The 17,454-nt window shown below is 46.9% G+C and overlaps 1 protein-coding gene across 2 annotated transcripts in view; it reads left to right on the plus strand.

Moving 5' to 3' along the window:
- Window positions 1–15,307, plus strand: part of SCAF8 (SR-related CTD associated factor 8) — a 230,891-nt gene extending 215,584 nt beyond the window's left edge. The window contains exon 23 of one of the 2 annotated variants that reach the window (XR_004029401.1): window positions 14,944–15,307. The gene's annotated coding sequence lies outside the window, so the exon portion shown is untranslated. The remainder of the gene's footprint in view (window positions 1–14,943) is intronic. The other variant, XR_004029400.1, reaches the window with a different exon arrangement.
- The last annotated feature ends 2,147 nt before the right edge of the window (window positions 15,308–17,454 follow it).

Raw genomic sequence — 17,454 nt, forward strand, 5'->3', positions numbered from 1 at the left:
CCCATTAACCATCCCCAAATCCTTCCAGCCTCCCCTTCCCCACTCCTAGCCTCTGGTAAGCAACATTCTACTCTCTCTTTTTTGTTTTTGTTTTTCTTTTGATTTCTTTTTCTTTCTTTTGTTTTTCTTTTTTTTTGATTGGAGAGTTTCATCCATTTACACTGAATATTGTTGTTGATAAATAGGGACTTACTACTACAATTTTGTCATTTTGTCATTTGTTTTCTGGTTGTGTTGGGATCTTCTCTTTCTTCCTTCCTTCCTGTCTTCTTCTTCTTCTTCTTTTTTTTTGAGACCATCTTGCTGTGTCGCCCAGGCTGGAGTGCAGTGGTGTAATCTCGGCTCACTGCAACCTCCACTGCTCAGGCTCAAGCAATTCTTGAGTGTCAGCCTCCCGAGTAGCTGGGATTGCAGGCGTGTGCCACTACACGTGGCTAATTTTTTGCATTTTTAGTAGAGACAGGGTTTCACCATGTTAGCTAGGCTGGTCTTGAACTCCTGACCTTAAGTTGATCTGCCTACCTCGACCACCCAAACCTGTCTCTCCTTTTTTTTTTTAAAGTGTTTTTCTCTGGAAGCATATTTTAATTTCTTGTTTTGCCTACCTATTGTAGGTTTTTTGATTTGAGGTTACCATGAGGATTGCAAATAACATCTTATAACCCATTATTTTAGACTGATGACAACTTAACTCTGATCGCAAAACAAGCAAGCAAAGAGAAAAGTAATGAAAACTCTACACTTTACTTCCCCAACTTTTAAATTTTTTGTTGTTTCTTATTTATTTGTTTAGAGACTGAGTCTTGCTCTGTCACCCAGGCTGGAGTGCAGTGGCGTGATCTGGGCTGGCGGCAACCTCCGCCTCTTGGGTTCAAGCGATTCTTGTGCCCCCGCCTCCCGAGTAGCTGGGATTACAGGCTCATGCCACCACACCCCACTAATTTTTGTATTTTTTTAGTAGAGATGGGGTTTCACCATGTTGGCCAGGCTGGTCTCAAACTCCTGACCTCAAGTGATCCACCTGCCTTGGCCTCCCAAAGTGCTAGGATTACAGGCGTGAACCACCATGCCCAGTCAACTTTTTGTTGTTTCTGTTTATATCTTATTATACTTTCTATGTCTTAAAAAGTTGTTGTAGTTGTTATTTTTGATAGGTTCATCTTTTAGTCTTCCTTTTCAAGATATGAGTAGTTTACATCCCACAATTACGTTATAACTGTGTTATAATATTCTGCATTTGTCTGTGTATTCATTGTTACCAGTGAGTTTTATACCTTCAGATGATTTCTCACTGCTTATTAACACCCCCTTTAGATTGAAGAACTCACCTTAGCATGTTTTGCAGGACAGATCTGGTGTTGACGAAATCTCTCTGCTTTTGTTTGGCAAAGTCTTTATTTCTCCTTCATGTTTGAAAGATAGTTTTGGCAGGGCACTGTGGCTCACACCTGTAATCCCAGCACTTTGGGAGGCCGAGGCAGGTGGATCATTTGAGGTCAGGAGTTCAAGACCAGCCTAGCCAACATGGTGAAACCCTGTCTCTACTAAAAATACAACAGTTAGCCGGGTGGTAGTGGCGTGCGCCTGTAATCACAGCTACTCGGGAGGCTGAGGCAGGAGAATCACTCAAGCCTGGGAGGTGGAAGTTGCAGTGAGCTGAGATTGCGCCACTGTACTCCAGTCTGGGCAACAGAGTGAGACCCTGTCTCAAAAAAAAAAAAAGAAAAGAAAGATATTTTCACTGGATATAATATGCTAGGATGAAAGTTTTCTCCTTCAATACTTTAAATGTGTCATGCTACTCTCTCCTGGCTCGTAAGGTTTCCACCAAGAAATCTGCTGCCAGACATGTTAGAGCTCCCTTATAGTTCTTTTTTGTTTTGTTTTGTTTGTTTGTTTGTTTTTGCTGTTTTTAGGAACTTTGTTTTATCTTTGACCTTTAGGAGTTTTATTATTAAGTGTCTTGAGGTCGTCTTTTTTGGGTTAAGTCTGCTTGGTGTTCTGTAATCTGGTACTTGAATATTTTATATCTTTCTCCATGTTTGGAAAGTTCTCTGTTATTATCTCTTTGAATAAACTTTCTTTCTTTTTTTTTGAGACAGAGTTTTGCTCTTGTTGCCCAGGCTGGAGTGCAATGGTGCAATCTCGGCTCACCGCGACCTCTGCCTTCTGGGTTCAAGTGATTCTCCTGCCTCAGCCTCCCGAGTAGCTGAGATTACAGGCATGTGCCACCACACTCAGCTAATTTTGTGTTTTTAGTAGAGAAGGGGTTTCTCCATGTTGGTCAGGCTGGCTCCAACTTCTGACCTCAGGCGATCCTCCCGCCTCAGCTTCCCAAAGTGCTGGGATTACAGGCGTGAGCCACCGCACCTAGCCCCACTTTTTTTTTTTTTTGAGACTGAGTGTCACTCTGTCACCCAGGCTGGAGTGCAATGGCACCATCTCGGCTCACTGCAACCTCCACCTCCCGGGTTCAAGTCATTCTCCCACCTCAGCCTCCTGAGTAGCTGGGATTATAGGCACACGCCATCTTGCCTGGCTAATTTTTGTAGAGATGAAGTTTCACCATGTTGGTCAGACTGGTCTTGAACTGCTAACCTCAGATGATCTACCCACCTCGTCCTCCCAAAGTGCTGGGATTACAGGCATGAGCCACCACACCCTGCTAAGTAAACTTTCTACCCCAGTCTTTCTCTTCTACCTCCTCTTTAAGGCCGATAAGTCTTTGATTTGCCCATTTGAGGCTATTTTCTAGATCCTGTAGGTGTGCTTCATTATTTTTTATTCTTTTTTCTTTTGACTCTTCTGTGTAATTTCAAATAGGCTGTTTTCAAGCTCACTAATTCTTTCTTCTGCTTGATCAGTTCTGCTGTTGAGAGACTGATGCATTCTTCGGTTTGTCAATTGAATTTTTAGCTCCAGAATTCCTGCTTGATTCTTTGTAATTATTTCAATCTCTTCGTTAAATTTATCTGATAGGATTCTGAATTCCTTCTCTGTGTTATCTTGGATTTTGCTGTTTCCTCAAAACAGCTATTTTGAATCCTCTGTCTGAAAGATCATAGATCTCTATCATTCTGGAATTGGTCACTGGTGTCTTATTTAGTTTATTTGGTGAGGTCATGTTTTTCTGGATGGTCCTGATACTTGTGGATGTTTGTTGATGTCTAGATATTAAAGATTTAGGTATTTATTCTAATCTTCACAGTTTGGACTTCCTTGTACCCGTCCTTCTTGAGAAGGCTTTCCAAATATTCAAAGGGAATTGAGTGTTGTGATCTAATTCTTCGGTCATTGCAGTCATATGTGTATTACAAGGCAACCCAAGCGCAATAACGGTGTAACTTTTGCAGACCCGTAGAGGTACTGCCTTGGTGATCCTGGATAAGATCCAAGAGAATTCCCTGGATTACCAGGCAGAGTCTCTTGTACCCTTCTCTTAATTTACACCAAACAAATGGGATCACTCTCTCCATGCTGAGCTGTCTAGATTTGGGGGAGGGGTGACACAAGCACTTCCATGGCCATCACTACTGAGAGTGTGCTGGGTCACACCTTAAGCCAGCACCTCACACCTGAAGCCAACGCAATACTGGGTCTCACCCAAGGCCTGTGGGGACCTGATATTTATTCAATGCCCAAGAGCTTTTTAGTTGGCTGGTGGTGAATTCTTCTTGGACTGTCTTTTGCTTCAGGGCAGTGGGTTCCCTTCTGGCCCAGGGTGGGTCTAGAAATGTCACCCAGGAGCTATGGCCTCGAATGGGGGCCTCAGGACTTTAGTGCTTTGTCTTACTGTGGCTAAGTTGGTATTCGAGTTGCAAGATAAAGTCCTCTTTAAGTCCTCTTTACTCTTTCCTCTCCTCTTGGAATTGTGAGCTGTGCTGCCTGGGGTTGGGGGACGGGCCTTGGCCACATCAGCTAGTGTTTCACAGGGTTGCATGCACACCAAGCCTACTGGCTCCAAGGTCGGCCCAGTACCAGGACTTGCCCAGGAATTGCAGTCCTTGCGGCCTAAACTGTCTTTCAAGTTTATTTAGTACCCCTGAGCACTTGAGCCTGCAGCGGCAGGGCTTGCTGGAACTCCGGTTCTGACTATCGAGATGAACCCTTCTCCTCCAGCTAGGACTGGTCTAAATGCTCCCTACATGGGCACCAGCCTAATTCTGCCCTGTGTTACTTTCCACTGTATCAGGGCAGCACTGAGTTGCAATGCAAAGCTCCATAATCACTTCCCTCTCCCTCTTCCAAGGACACAGATTCTCTGCATCATGCTGCGCTCCTAGGGCAAGGGGGAAGGGTAGTGTAGGCAATTCAAGGCTGTCTTTCCCACCCTCTTCAGTGCTTCTTCCTTGATATGATGTTAAAACCAGGTACTGTGATTGCCCACCTTATTTTTTGGTTCTTCTGAAGGTGCTGTCTTGTGTGGATAATTGTTCAATTTGGTGTTCTTGAGGCGTGGGGTTGGGGGGGACAGGGTGGGATGATAGCTGCAGGGTTCTATTTGGCCATCTTGCTCTCTTTATAGTTATTCTTCATTAAATAGAATCAACAGGGCAGGAAGGTGTCACTACTGCTTTGATTCCAGATGCCTCTAAGCTTGTAGGCCATTTGAAGGCTTCCAAAGCTCTGGCTATAGAATAGTTTCCTTCAGGGACCCCCATTCCTATTCCTCTACAGTATCCATGCCACATGAAGATAGCAGTGGGAGAGGATTCCCCCCAGCTTCCTCCAGAATGTGAAGGGGGTGCTGAGGATGAAGCTTCTGAGCCCGAATCTCTTTCGACTCAGGAGACGTCAGAGTCTGTGTCCCATGACTGGCTCCCCAGCAGTCTCAACAGATGTGCTTAGATTTGGGTGGACTCAATCATGCTGCCCAAAGCTGCATTCACTCATGAGGAGAGCAAGGGACTCACAGTACTGCTGCCATGTCCCTTTGAGGTGGCCTCTGTGTGCGCCTGCTGGTCCTCCTGCCCAGTCTGCTCTCTGTACACAATCCCCATGAGCAGCACGAATGCCAAGAAATGCCCAGTGCTCAGGCCTGGCACCCAGGCTTCTTTCACATGCTCATAAGGCAGCCAGCGTGTTTCCCTAGGTACCCCGGAGGCCTTGGGCACAGAGGACCACATGTCCAGAAGTCTGGGCCATTCAGATGTGTGCCATGTGGACCTCTCTCTGGAGAAGAGAGCTGGGTGCACATCTCAGCGTGTGCAATGGGCAGGAGTGTGTTTGGCAAGGATGCTCAGGATGACGATCACCCCCTCCTTTATCCCACTGCTTCCTGTAGCTTCCAAACTGCCTCCTCAGAAGCGTCACCTCCAGCCACTGCTTCCTGTAGCTTCCAAACCGCCTCCTCAGAAGTGTCATCTCCAGCCACTGCTTCCTGCTCTTTCACATTTTCGTTCTTCTTCGTCTGTGCTCTGTGGTTTGGCATCTGCCCCAGCTGCTCTGCTGCAGTCTTGTCTGCCATCCATGCATGAATGACTTCCTTTAAAAACACCACCTTGTCTTTCCTTGGTCCTTCTACTTTTCCTTCCTTCCGAAGTTGTCACTGTGGAGATCCTACTGCCTCCTCTTCCACCCCTCTTCAGGAAACTGCTCCCTCAGGCTTACCTGACCTAGCCCTTCCCAGTTTCCTTAGCACCTGGGCAGGTCCTTCCGGGTGACTCATCCCACCCTAGCAAGCAGATTTTGGGGACATACCTAAGAGCTCTCCCCTGTTCTTCTGGTGAAGCATTTTCTCTTTTCAGAGAAGTCACTGCAAGCAAGGGTGACTTGCTGATTTGAATCTTCAGCCCTGACTCCTCTTCTGAGTTATAATTACTGCCCGGACATTGCACCCTGGGGGATCTATTCAAACTGAACATGACCAACAGTGAACTTATCTCCCCCACCTCTGCCCTGCCCCAAATCCTCGCCCTAGTATCTGTTAGGAGGGCACCTCTTTCAGCCCTCCAACCTCTAGAGCCAACTTTGACCCTTCCATATCCTTCTTCCCCTGGAAAGGGACACCTAGTTCTGCTTTTTGTTTGAAAATCCTTTGGATTTGCCTCTAGTCTCTGTCCTTGTGACCTCTGGCAATAGCTTCTGCTCTGGGCTCCCGCTCCAGTGCCCCATTTCTGGACTTCAACACAATTTGTTTTCTTTTCCTTTTTTTTTTTTTTTTGAGACCAAGTCTCACTCTGTCACCCAGGCTAGAGTGCAGTGGTGCGATCTCAGCTCACTGCAACCTCCGCCTCCTAGGTTTAAGCGATTCTCCTGCCTCAGCCTGGGACTACAGGCTTGTGCCATAACGCCCCACTAATTTTTGTATCTTTTAGTAGAGATGGGGTTTCACCATATTGGCCAGGCTGGTCTTGAACTCCTGACCTCGTGATCCACCCACCTCAGCCTCCCAAAGTGCTGGGATTACAGGCATGAGCCACCACACCCACCCCACAATTTGTTTTCATATCACCTTCTGCTCAAAAACCTTAAGTGGCTCCTTCTGGCCCAGGATGGGTCAAGTCCAGGTTCTAAATCCCCATGTAACCTGACACCAACCTACCCATGTCCAACCATATTTCCCACACCCTCCCCAGACATTCATGGAACCGCTCTTCAAGGCACTGGCCCAGGTTCTAGGGGAATCAAGGAGGAGAAAGCCTGGTCTTCTCCTTCAAGACCTTTTCAGTGAGGTGGAAGCTGGAGGTGGGGCATGTAGCTAGGCACAGGAACTCTAATGACAATGTAAGTGGCATTGTCACAGGCAGGTCATGTGACATGGGAGCAGAGAGAAGAGTACCATTAGTTCAGACATATCATACGTGTGGCTTGTGACAGCCTATCAACATGAAACATAACTGTGTTTCTTAAGCCATTTTGTTCACAACACATCCAACGAATTCTTGTGACAATGTACCAAATTATTCAAAACAAATTTTTTAGTAAAAAAATAAAACTACTTTTCTCAAAACAGTTTGATTTTTTTTCTTTCTTTCTCTTTTTTTTTTTTTTTTTTGAGATGGAGTCCTGCTTTGTCGCCCAGGTTGGAGTGCAGTGGTGCAATCTCAGCTCACTGCAATCTGCCTCCCAGGTTCAAGCGATTCTCTTACCTCAGCCACCCGAGTAGCTGGGATTACAGGCGCACACCACCACGCCTGGCTAATTCTTGTATTTTTAATACAGATGGGGTTTCACCATGCTGGCCAGGCTGGTCTCAAACTCCTGGCCTCAGGTGATCCACCAAAGTGCTGGGATTGCAGGCATGAGCCACTGCACCCGGCCCCAAAACAGTTTGATTTTTGAGGTAAGTTGAAAAGGGTGCCTCCTTTTCATTAATTTGCAGGGGTAGGGGGGTAACAATTTGCCTGAATTTCTATACTTTTGAAAAAGCTTTTTTATTTTTATTTATTTTTTTTTTTTGAGACGGAGTGTTGCTCTGTCGCCCAGGCTGGAGTGCAGTGGCGCGATCTCGGCTCACTGCAAGCTCCGCCTCCCGGGTTCACGCCATTCTCCTGCCTCAGCCTCTCCGAGTAGCTGGGACTACAGGCACCCGCCACCACGCCCGGCTAATTTTTTGTATTTTTAGTAGAGACGGGGTTTCACCGTGGTCTCGATCTCCTGACCTCGTGATCCGCCCGCCTCGGCCTCCCAAAGTGCTGGGATTACAAGCGTGAGCCACCGCGCCCGGCAAAAGCTCTTTTGAAACATCTTGTTAGACCGGGCACCGTGACTCATGCCTGTAATCGCAACACTTTGGGAGGCCAATGCAGGAGGGCTGCTTGAGCTCAGGAGTTCAGGACCAGCCTGGGCAACAAAGCAAGCCCTTGTCTCTGCTAAAAATAAGAAAAATTAGATGGGCGTGACGGTGCATGCCTGTGGTCCCAGCTACTTGGAGGCTGAGGGTGGGAGGATCGCTTGAGCCCAGGAGATCGAGGTTGGAGTGAGCTATGATAGCGCCACTGCACTCCGCAGTGGGTAACAGAGCAAGATTCTGTCTTAAAAAACAAACAAACAAAAGAACCCCACAAAAACACTTCTTGTTAGGATCGATGTGGTGGCTCCTGCCTATAATCACAGCATTTTGGGAGGCCAAGGTTAGAGGATCGTGTGAAGTCAAGAGTTTGAGACCAGTCTGGACAACACAGCAAAACCCCCAACTATACCAAAAACAATAAACAACCCCAAAACCAAAACTTTATTGGTAAAAGTACTGAATTTTTATATGAACATAAAAGTTAAGTGCCTGACTAATATGAAAATGGTCTTGTCAAATGCATGAAAAAGGAGCGGTTGTCTTCAGGTGAGATGAGAGGCATAGTTTTGGAGTCTTTCTGTAACGTGCTCTCATTTCAAGAGCTCCACTCAGCTGCTTCCTGTACAACCCTACACACAGAAATTCCAGAGGAAACCTCTGTGAACCGAGGCTGCCGTGTGAATCTCTCCCATCAGGAGAACTCCACTTCTGTGCAATTTTCCAGCCTGTGCCCGTGGTCTTGCATTCTTGAGACTTTGTTGTGGATAAGAAGAAAAATTCTGTGGCCTTGAAACTGTTTCTGGATGGTTCCTCCATCTATTACTTTCTCATTATATTAGTGGCTGCCCCAGGATCCAAGATAAACCATTTTCCCATGCCTGGTGAGAGACCGTAGTACAAACGCTTGATGTTTTATTGCCATGTTATTAGAACCAGCCTCCTAATTTGCACTGTAAAATTCGAGAGGGTAAACATATGGGCATATGTCTTCATGTGTGCCGAACTCACACTGTGGGCGCGCATGCGGTACACACACACATTCCTTTTGTTACCTCTTTGAACTCTGAATGAGATTTTTGTGAGTGTGCCCCTGGGGTAGACCCCTTAGTATTAGGCACAAACCCCACAGCAGCCCGCCTGGGTTTTCTCCCTTACCTGAGCATCTGAGCCCAGGGAGAATAAGCAGGTAAGTGCCAGCCCCTTCTTGCCCTGAGGTGTGCAAACTCACCTGCAACCCCTACTCCATAGCCACACATGCACTCACAGACTTAAGGGTTTGCAGAGCACATTGAGGCTCCCCTCAAAGCGCATTGAGCATCTGCATGGAGAGATCAAGGATGGGAAGGGTGCTGGGAGCAGTCACTCATGCCTGTTATCCCAGCACTTTGGGAGGTCGAGGTGGGAAGATCACTTGAGCCCAGGAATTAAAGACCACCCTGGGCAGCATGACAAAACCCGTCTGTACAAAAAATACAAAAATTAGTCGAGAGTGGCAATGCATGCCTGTAGTCCTAGCTACTTGGGAGGTTGAGATGGGAGGATCAGTTGAGCCTGGGGAGGTTGAGGCAGCAGTAAGCCATGGTTACACCACTGCACTCCAGCCTGGGTGGGTGACAGAGCGAGAACCAGTCTCAAAAAAAAAAAAAAAAAAAAAAAAGAGGGAAAGAGCTGCCTTGAGTAATTCCCAAACGGCATTCTCTCCTTCGTTTTTTTAATGTTTTGTTTTTAAATGGAGTTTCGCTCTTGTTGCCCAGGCTGGAGTGCAATGGTGTGATCTGGGCTCACTGCAACCTCCGCCTCCCAGGTTCAAGTGATTCTCCTGCTTGAGCCTCCCGGGTAGCTGGGATTACAGACATGCGCCACCATGCCCGGCTAATTTTGTATTTTTAGTGGAGACGGGGTTTCTCCATGTCGGTCAGGCTGGTTTCAAACTCCCGACCTCAGGTGATCCACCCGCACTGGCCTCCCAAAGTGCTGGGATTACACGCGTGAGCTGCCGTGCCTGGTCTCTCTCCTTTGTCTTTGCACTTTACTCTCCCTCTTCTCCCTTTGGCAAGACGTATTTCCATGAAGCCCTATTTCTTATGGCCCCTTTCTTCTTTTGTTGTTGTTGAGACGGGGTCTCACTCTGTCACCCAAGCTGGAGTGCAGTCGCAAGATCTCAGCTCACTGCAGCCTCAGCCTCCCAAGTGGCTGAGACTACAGGCATGAGCCACCATGCCTGGCTAATGTTTTATTTTTTTTTTAGAGATGGGGTCTTGCTATGTTGCCCAGGCTGGTCTTGAACTCCTGGGCTGAAGTGATCCTCCTGCCTCAGCCTCCCAAAGTACTGGGATTACAGGCCTGAGCCACAACACTCCGCCCTATCATTACTTTATTCTTACCAGTTGCACTCACTGGTACTAGCAGTTCATGATTTGCCTGAGTCAATAATGATATTATAACATCAGATTTCATTGATCAAAAAAGGACCTCGTCAGTCTAGCACTCAGTGGCAAAAAAAAATGTCTAAGTTATTATTGCAGAAAATCTGGAGCCTTGCAGTGGAATAAGATTTTTAAAGGATGTGCAAAAAATCTAGCAAAAGAGGCGTGAATGACCAGGGATGGATATGAGAGGAGATTTAGGGCGCAGTAGCCTAAAATGTGCCTCTGCTTGCAGAGATGCAGAAGAGGGTAAATGAGACTTTTCAAGCTGATTTAGACAGAGGAAAAGGGGAATGGGTGGTAATGAGACCCCTGCTGGAGGTATCACATGTGCCTGGGCAGCCGCAGAGGAAGACTCATGAAGGGAGTTGAAGGATCAAAGCACCAGAACCTTCCAGCCCTGAGAGTCTGTGAGTCTAGGAGGCCCACGGATGTCCAAGGATGTGAACTATTATGATAGTTCTAGAAATGGAAAGAACAGCTACTGAATAATTATCAGTAATTATTATTATTATTATTATTATTATTTTGAGACAGAGTCTCGCTCTGTCACCCAGGCTGGAGTGCAGTGGCGCGATCTCGGCTCACTGCAAGCTCCGCCTCCCGGGTTCACGCCATTCTCCTGCCTCAGCCTCTCCGAGTAGCTGGGACTACAGGCGCCCGCCACCACGCCCGGCTAATTTTTTTTTGGTATTTTTAGTAGAGACGGGGTTTCACTGTGGTCTCGATCTCCTGACCTCGTGATCCGCCCGCCTCGGCCTCCCAAAGTGCTGGGATTACAAGCGTGAGCCACCGCGCCCGGCCAATTATCAGTAATTATTGCTTTTCACCTAAAATGTGTAATGCAGCTTCCAAAATTACTGACTTCTGGCTGAGCACAGTGGCTCGCATGTGTAATCCCAGCACTTTAGAAGGCTGAGATGGGCAGGTCGCTTGAGCTTAGGAGTTTGAGACCAGCCTGGGCATCATAGTGGGAACTTGTCTCTACAAAAAATACAAATATTAGCCAAGCATGGTGGCACGTACCCGTAGTCCCAGCTGCTTGGAAAGCTGAGGCAGGAGCATCTTGTAAACCCAAGAGGCAGAGACTACAGTGAGCCATGATCGTGCCACTGCATTCCAGCCTAGGTGACAGAGCGAGACCCTATCTGGAAAAAAAAAAAAAAAAAAAGAAACAACAACAGAAAAACACCCAACCAAACAAACAAATTCCTGATTTTATTTGTAGGATATAGGTTATTCTCTGGGAGAATCTGGTTAGTTCAATGCACTCCATCGTTAGCAGATGATAATATTCTGCACTTAAATTACTCCTTTCATCTGTGGCTCTCAAATAATTTTATAAGCATTAATTAGTTCTCACATGTGGCTTTGAACCTATTTTCACACTGTCAAATGGATAGTAAACAATTTCGTACCTGGGTAAAGCCAAAATACTGGAGTGGTGTCTCCCAGGTTTCCAGAGACCCATCAGAAGAGTCAAAAACCTCGGTCACTTCTGCAGACATCTCACCTGAGAGGGACCAGATGTCCAACTGCTTGTGAATGAGAGTCTGATACTGATGTCAAATAATTAACACTTCTTCCTACCACTTATTTCTGTTCAGATCTTCTGACATTAAAATATCAAATAGGATATGATATTTGGGAAAGTTTTCAGACTTCTAATCACCTATGGATTTGAGAATTAAGTATCCCTTCTGCCTTTATAAAATTAGAACTCTTCTTCTTCTTCTTCTTCTTCTTCTTATTATTATTATTATTAGATTAAGTCTCACTCTGTCACCCAGGCTGGAGGGCAGTGGCACGATCTTGGCTCACTGCAACCTCCGCCTCCCAGGTTCAAGCAATTCTTCTGCCTCAGCCTCCTGAGTGGGTAGGATTACAGGTGCATGCCACCACACTCTGCTAATTTTTTATACTTTTGGTAGAGACGGGGTTTCATCATGTTGGCCAGGCTGATCTTTAACTCCTGACCTTGTGATCCACCTGCCTCAGCCTCCCAAAATGCTGGGATTACGAGCATGAGCCACCATGCCTGGCACGAGCTCTCGTATATTCTCTACTACACAAACTCACAGAGCAAACCTGAGCCGTCTGGAGGGTTCTGGAACAGGACGGGGCACTTTATGGCCTCACCATTTCCCACACCGTGTCCCACTGCCCTAGCCACAGCTACCACTTACCACTGTTAAAATAGTAATGGGGAATTCCTCTGGGGTCCCAGATGAAAGAAAAAGCTTCACATTACACCCTCCCACACCTACAGTTCTGACTTTGACACTGACATTTTAACAGCTGAAAACTAAACACAGCCTTGTACCTTGATTTCCTCTCCACTCGTTCCCTTCTTAACCCCCTGCGGTCCAGCCTCCACACTCTTCCCTCTGCTGAAGCCGTTTATGAAGTCTTCAGTGACTTTCTCGTGGAATTCCAAGAGGCGTTTCTCGGGATCGTTCCCTCTGAGCTCCTTTGTCCTGTTGCCCACCCTGTCCCCTTGAAGGTCTCTCTTCCCTCGACCTCTGAGACACTGAATTTCTCATTTTTCTTTCACCTCTCTGGCGCTTTCCCTTCTGGTTTGGAGGGCCCTCCACAGGGGTCATTGGTCCCGGGGTCTCCGACCCATCTTGTGGGATCAACTCCTGCCATCCTCATCTGATTCCCCAGATGAAACGCCTGAGAGATGGGGTTCATACCACGCTTCCTTCCATTTCCTGCACCCCCGGGCTCACGGAGTTTCTTTTTCCTCTCGTAGCTCTCACCCCCTCAGTGGCCAGCATTGTTAGTTCAGGCCCCTACATGCAGAGTATTTTCCCCCAGACTCTTCTGTTCATGCACATTAACTAAATGTGTTTGCATGTGCTCCCCCAGTTTTTAAAGTTTATTTGAGAGATATTCCACTCTCCCAATTTTCGATTGTTTACATATTATATACTCTTTTTTTTTTTTTGAGACGGAATCTAGTTCTATCGCCTAGGCTGGAGTGCAGTGGCATGATCTCAGCTCACTGCAACCTCCGCCTCCTGGGTTCAAGCAATTCTCCAGTCTCAGCCTCCTGAGTAGCTGGGACTACAAGCACACACCACCATGCCCAGCTAATTTGTTTGTTTGTTTGTATTTTTAGTAGAGACAGGGTTTCACCATGTTGGCCAGGCTGGTCTCGAACTCCTGACCTCAAGTGATCTGCCCACCTCGGCCCCCAAAAGTGCTGGGATTACAGGCGTGAGCCACCATACCCAGCCTCACATACTCTTTCTGTTAAACTAATGTGTCCCATTTATTAGGGTGCTCCAAGAGTAATTGCAGTTTTTACCATTGAAAGTAATGGCAAAAAAGGCAATCACTTTTACATCCACCTAATAAATATGTAAAATAGAAACTCAAAAAGTTGAGATTTTTAAAAGTAAAAACAAATCAAAATTCTTTTTTTTTTTTTTTTTTGAGACGGAGCCTCTCTCTGTCACCAAGGCTAGAGTACAGTGGTGCAATCTCAGCTCACTGCAACCTCCGCCTCCGAGGCTCAAGTGATTCTCCTGCCTCAGCCTCCCGAGTAGCTGGGGCTACAGGCTCATGCCACCACACCTAGGTAATTTTTCTATTTTTAGTAGAGACAGGGTTTTACCATGTTGGCCAGGCTGGTCTCGAACTCCTGACCTCAAGTGATCTGCCCACCTCGGCCTCCCAAAGTGCTGGGATTAGAGGCATGAGCCACCACACCTGGCCCAAATCAAAATTCTGATATCTTCGTCTCATATCCCCATGGGTGACCTTGAGCAGAGCTGGGAGGACCCACCCATCAGTGAGCCCAGGGACCCAAAGGTCAGCAGCATCCTGAAGGCTTTGTCCACTGCCAGGCTGGCGCTCCTCCTTCCTGCAGAGCCCAGCCTCTGTGCTCATCCCTATAAAACATTAGCTGCTTCTCCTCCTTTCTTCTGAGACCTCTGGCCTCCGGGCTTTCCAGTAGAGAACACGCAGTCCCAGCTGACCTTCAGGGAGCTCCACATTCCATCATGACTTCTGTTCCAGCCTTTGCTCCCTTCAAACGCCCCGCCTGTCCTCTCCAGGTCCTGGGCCTCTGCCTGGCTCAGGGTGAGCCTAGGTCACCTCTGTCCCACCTTCCCTGTTCACGCCATCATATTGCCCTCTCCTTCCTCACAGCTCTGTCCAATCTTTTGGCACCTGACCACCCGCTGTTACTTGACACTGTCACTTACGCCATCTAATCGCCTCACTGGATTCCGATCTCTAAGATCACACGGTCCAGGTTCCTTCTGCATAGACTTTGAACCTGTCCTCTGTCCCTGCAGTGCTCCTCAGTCCCCCTCGCAGGACGGCACCATCATCAGAGCGGCCTGAGCCCTCTTGGTGGTTGTGTTTGGACAGAGACAGCTGTGGGGGCCACAGAAGCTCTGACACAGTCTGATGTGCTGATCACACATATACACGTGGACGTCACACGTTTGTGGCAGGCAGCTTAACACTGCTAAAGTCTTAAACCTACTCAAGCTCAGCTTCTTGCAAATACTATTTCCCAGAACTTGGTAATATATTCTCCTAAAGATTTAATAGAAGAAAAGTTGGCTGCTTATTGAAAAGTATGCTTTTGACTGCCAACTCGGATTATTTTAAATTAATGTTAATGCATGCAAGATTTACTCGCAAAGCATCCATCTCTTTAGTGCCCGATGGGGCTCAGGGCATGTGTGTAAATCATTCAGATGACAATTTCCTGGATTGAGTGCTTGGCATTTACCTACCACAAATCAATGCGCTTATTCACAGATGGCAGCATGGGGACACTGAGGATAATTGGAGATGTTGGACACTCAGGAGCAGAATGACTCTGAAACAGTCAAGAGGCAGCAAGCCTGGAGCTTCTTCCAAATCTTCTTGAATTCTCCGTTGAAACTCACCAGCAAATGCTGACCTGGGAATTTGAAAACAGCACACTAAAATGGAGTTATCAACTCACTTCCTGGACTTTAAACTTTATGGCTCTGTGGCTGGAATGCAGCCATCCAGTTCTTCAAGGTGCTTCCACGGGACCATATTATTACTGGGGTGAATAACCTTTGAGACCCCTTAACAGAAACACACTCTTGTTTGTGAAATAAATGGTTGCAGATTGCAAGTGAATTTCTTGGTATACTTTAGGGGGGGGATTGTCCAAGAAATTGAGTTGTTTAATTTTTTCTTTCTTTTTTTTTTTTTTTTGAGACAGAGTTTCATTGTTTTCGCCCAGGCTGGAGTGCAATGGCACCATCTCGGCTCACTGCAACCTCTGCCTCCCAGGTTCAAGTGATTCTCCTGCCTCAGCCTCCTGAGTAGCTGGGATTACAGGTATTAGCCACCATGCCTGGCTAAGTTTTGTATTTTTAGTAGAGATGGGGTTTCACCATGTTTGTCAGGCTGGTCTTGAACTCCTGACCTCAGGTGATCCGCCTGCCTTGGCCTCCCAAAGTGCTGGGATTATAGGCATGAGCCACTGTGCCTGGCCTGAGTTGTTTAATATTTAAACTACATGTTTTTCTTGTGGTAAACTTGGCAGACTTGGTGAATGTTATAATTGTGTTCAGAGTCCAGAAGTCATTCCATAGCATATATTTCAAGTATAATGATGGCTCGATGTCCTGAACCAAGACTATCTTGGTGGCTGAGGCTAATACTTGATACTGTGGGTGGCAGGTCACACTCTCTGCAGGTTCCCATCGGGTCGGGTGATGCTTTTCAGATTAACGGTTAAGTGCAGCTATCTTAGCGAGGGTTCATTATTGAAGTTTCTCTTTGTTTCTTTATGCTTTTTAAAATAACTTACCTGCATCTCTTACATTGATTGCAAAGGGCCAAGTTTGAGACAGTGACAGACTTGAGAGAAGACCAAAGCTATCCACAGAAAGCTTTGCTAGCTAAATATTTCTTTGAGATTGTCGATCCTGTGATTCTTTCAAGAGGCCCACAGAAAAAGGAAGAAGGAAAGAAAAGGAAGAAAGGAGGGAGGGCAGGGTAGAAGGAGAGAGGGAGGAAGAAAGAAAGAAGGCCGGGCGCGGTAGCTCACGCCTGTAATCCCAGCACTTTGGGAGGCCGAGGCGGGCGGATCACCTGAGGTCGGGAGTTCAAGACCAGCCTTACCAACATGGAGAAACCCTGTCTCTACTAAAAATGCAAAATTAGCCGGGCATGGTGGTGCATGCCTGTAATCCCAGTTACTTGGGAGGCTGAGGCAGGAGAATCGCTTGAACCCGAGAGGTGGAGGTTGCGGTGAGCTGAGATCGTGCCACTGCACTCCAGCCTGGGCAACAAGAGCAAAACTCTGTCTCAAAAAAAAAAAAAAGAAATCGTTAAGAAAAATAATGATTTGAATATAGCACTTGTCACCTGCATGCCATTATTTATAGTTATGTATATGTTATTCTAATGGCGATGACGCAGTAGTGTTCTTCAAAGCATGATACACACATGATACTCACACGTGTCAGACTTCATTTCGGCAGCTCCACCTATCCGTCAGTGGTGCTTTCCATCCTGTTCCTGGGAGGTGGGTCTGGGTGGAGGAGAGGGGCTTTAAGACCCTGTTTCTCAGTGTTCGGTTTCGCATCCAAATCACCTGGATGTGTTTGTCAAAATTCAGATTCTTTACCCTTGCTTCAGATCCACAGAATTAGAATCTCAGGAGGTGGGGCCAGAAATATGCATTTTCTGCTTGTTTGAGACAAAGTCTTGCTCTGTCACCCAGGCTAGAGTGCAGTGGCGCAATCTGGGCTCACTGCAACCTCTGCCTCCCAGGTTTAAGCGATTTTTATGCCTCAGCATCCTGAGTAGCTGGGATTACACACGCCCACCACCACACCCAGCCAGAATTATGCATTTTTAACAAGCATTCTGGCTGGGCACGGTGGCTCACACCTGTAATCCCAGCACTTTGGGAGGCCGAGGCAGGCGGATCACTTGAGGTCAGGAGTTCGAGACCAGCCTGGCCAATATGGTGAAACCCCTTCTCTACTAAAAATACAAAAATTAGCTAGGCACGGTGGCGGATGCCTGTAATCCCAGCTACTTGGGAGGCTGAGGCAGGAGAATCACTTGAACCCAAGAGGCAGAGGTTGCAGTGAGCCGAGATCGTGCCACTGCACTCCAGCCTGGCCGACAGAGTGAGACTCTGTCAAAAAAAAAAAAAAAAAAAAAAAAAAAAGACATAAGGAAGACAAACAGCACAGAAAGCCTGTCTCACACCTAAGTGTAGCGAAGGGAGGCCTTCCAGTACTAACTAAAGGTCTCGCCATATAAAACAAGCGC

This window comes from Nomascus leucogenys, chromosome 3 (genome assembly GCF_006542625.1).
Source record: "Nomascus leucogenys isolate Asia chromosome 3, Asia_NLE_v1, whole genome shotgun sequence".
NCBI lineage: Eukaryota > Metazoa > Chordata > Mammalia > Primates > Hylobatidae > Nomascus > Nomascus leucogenys.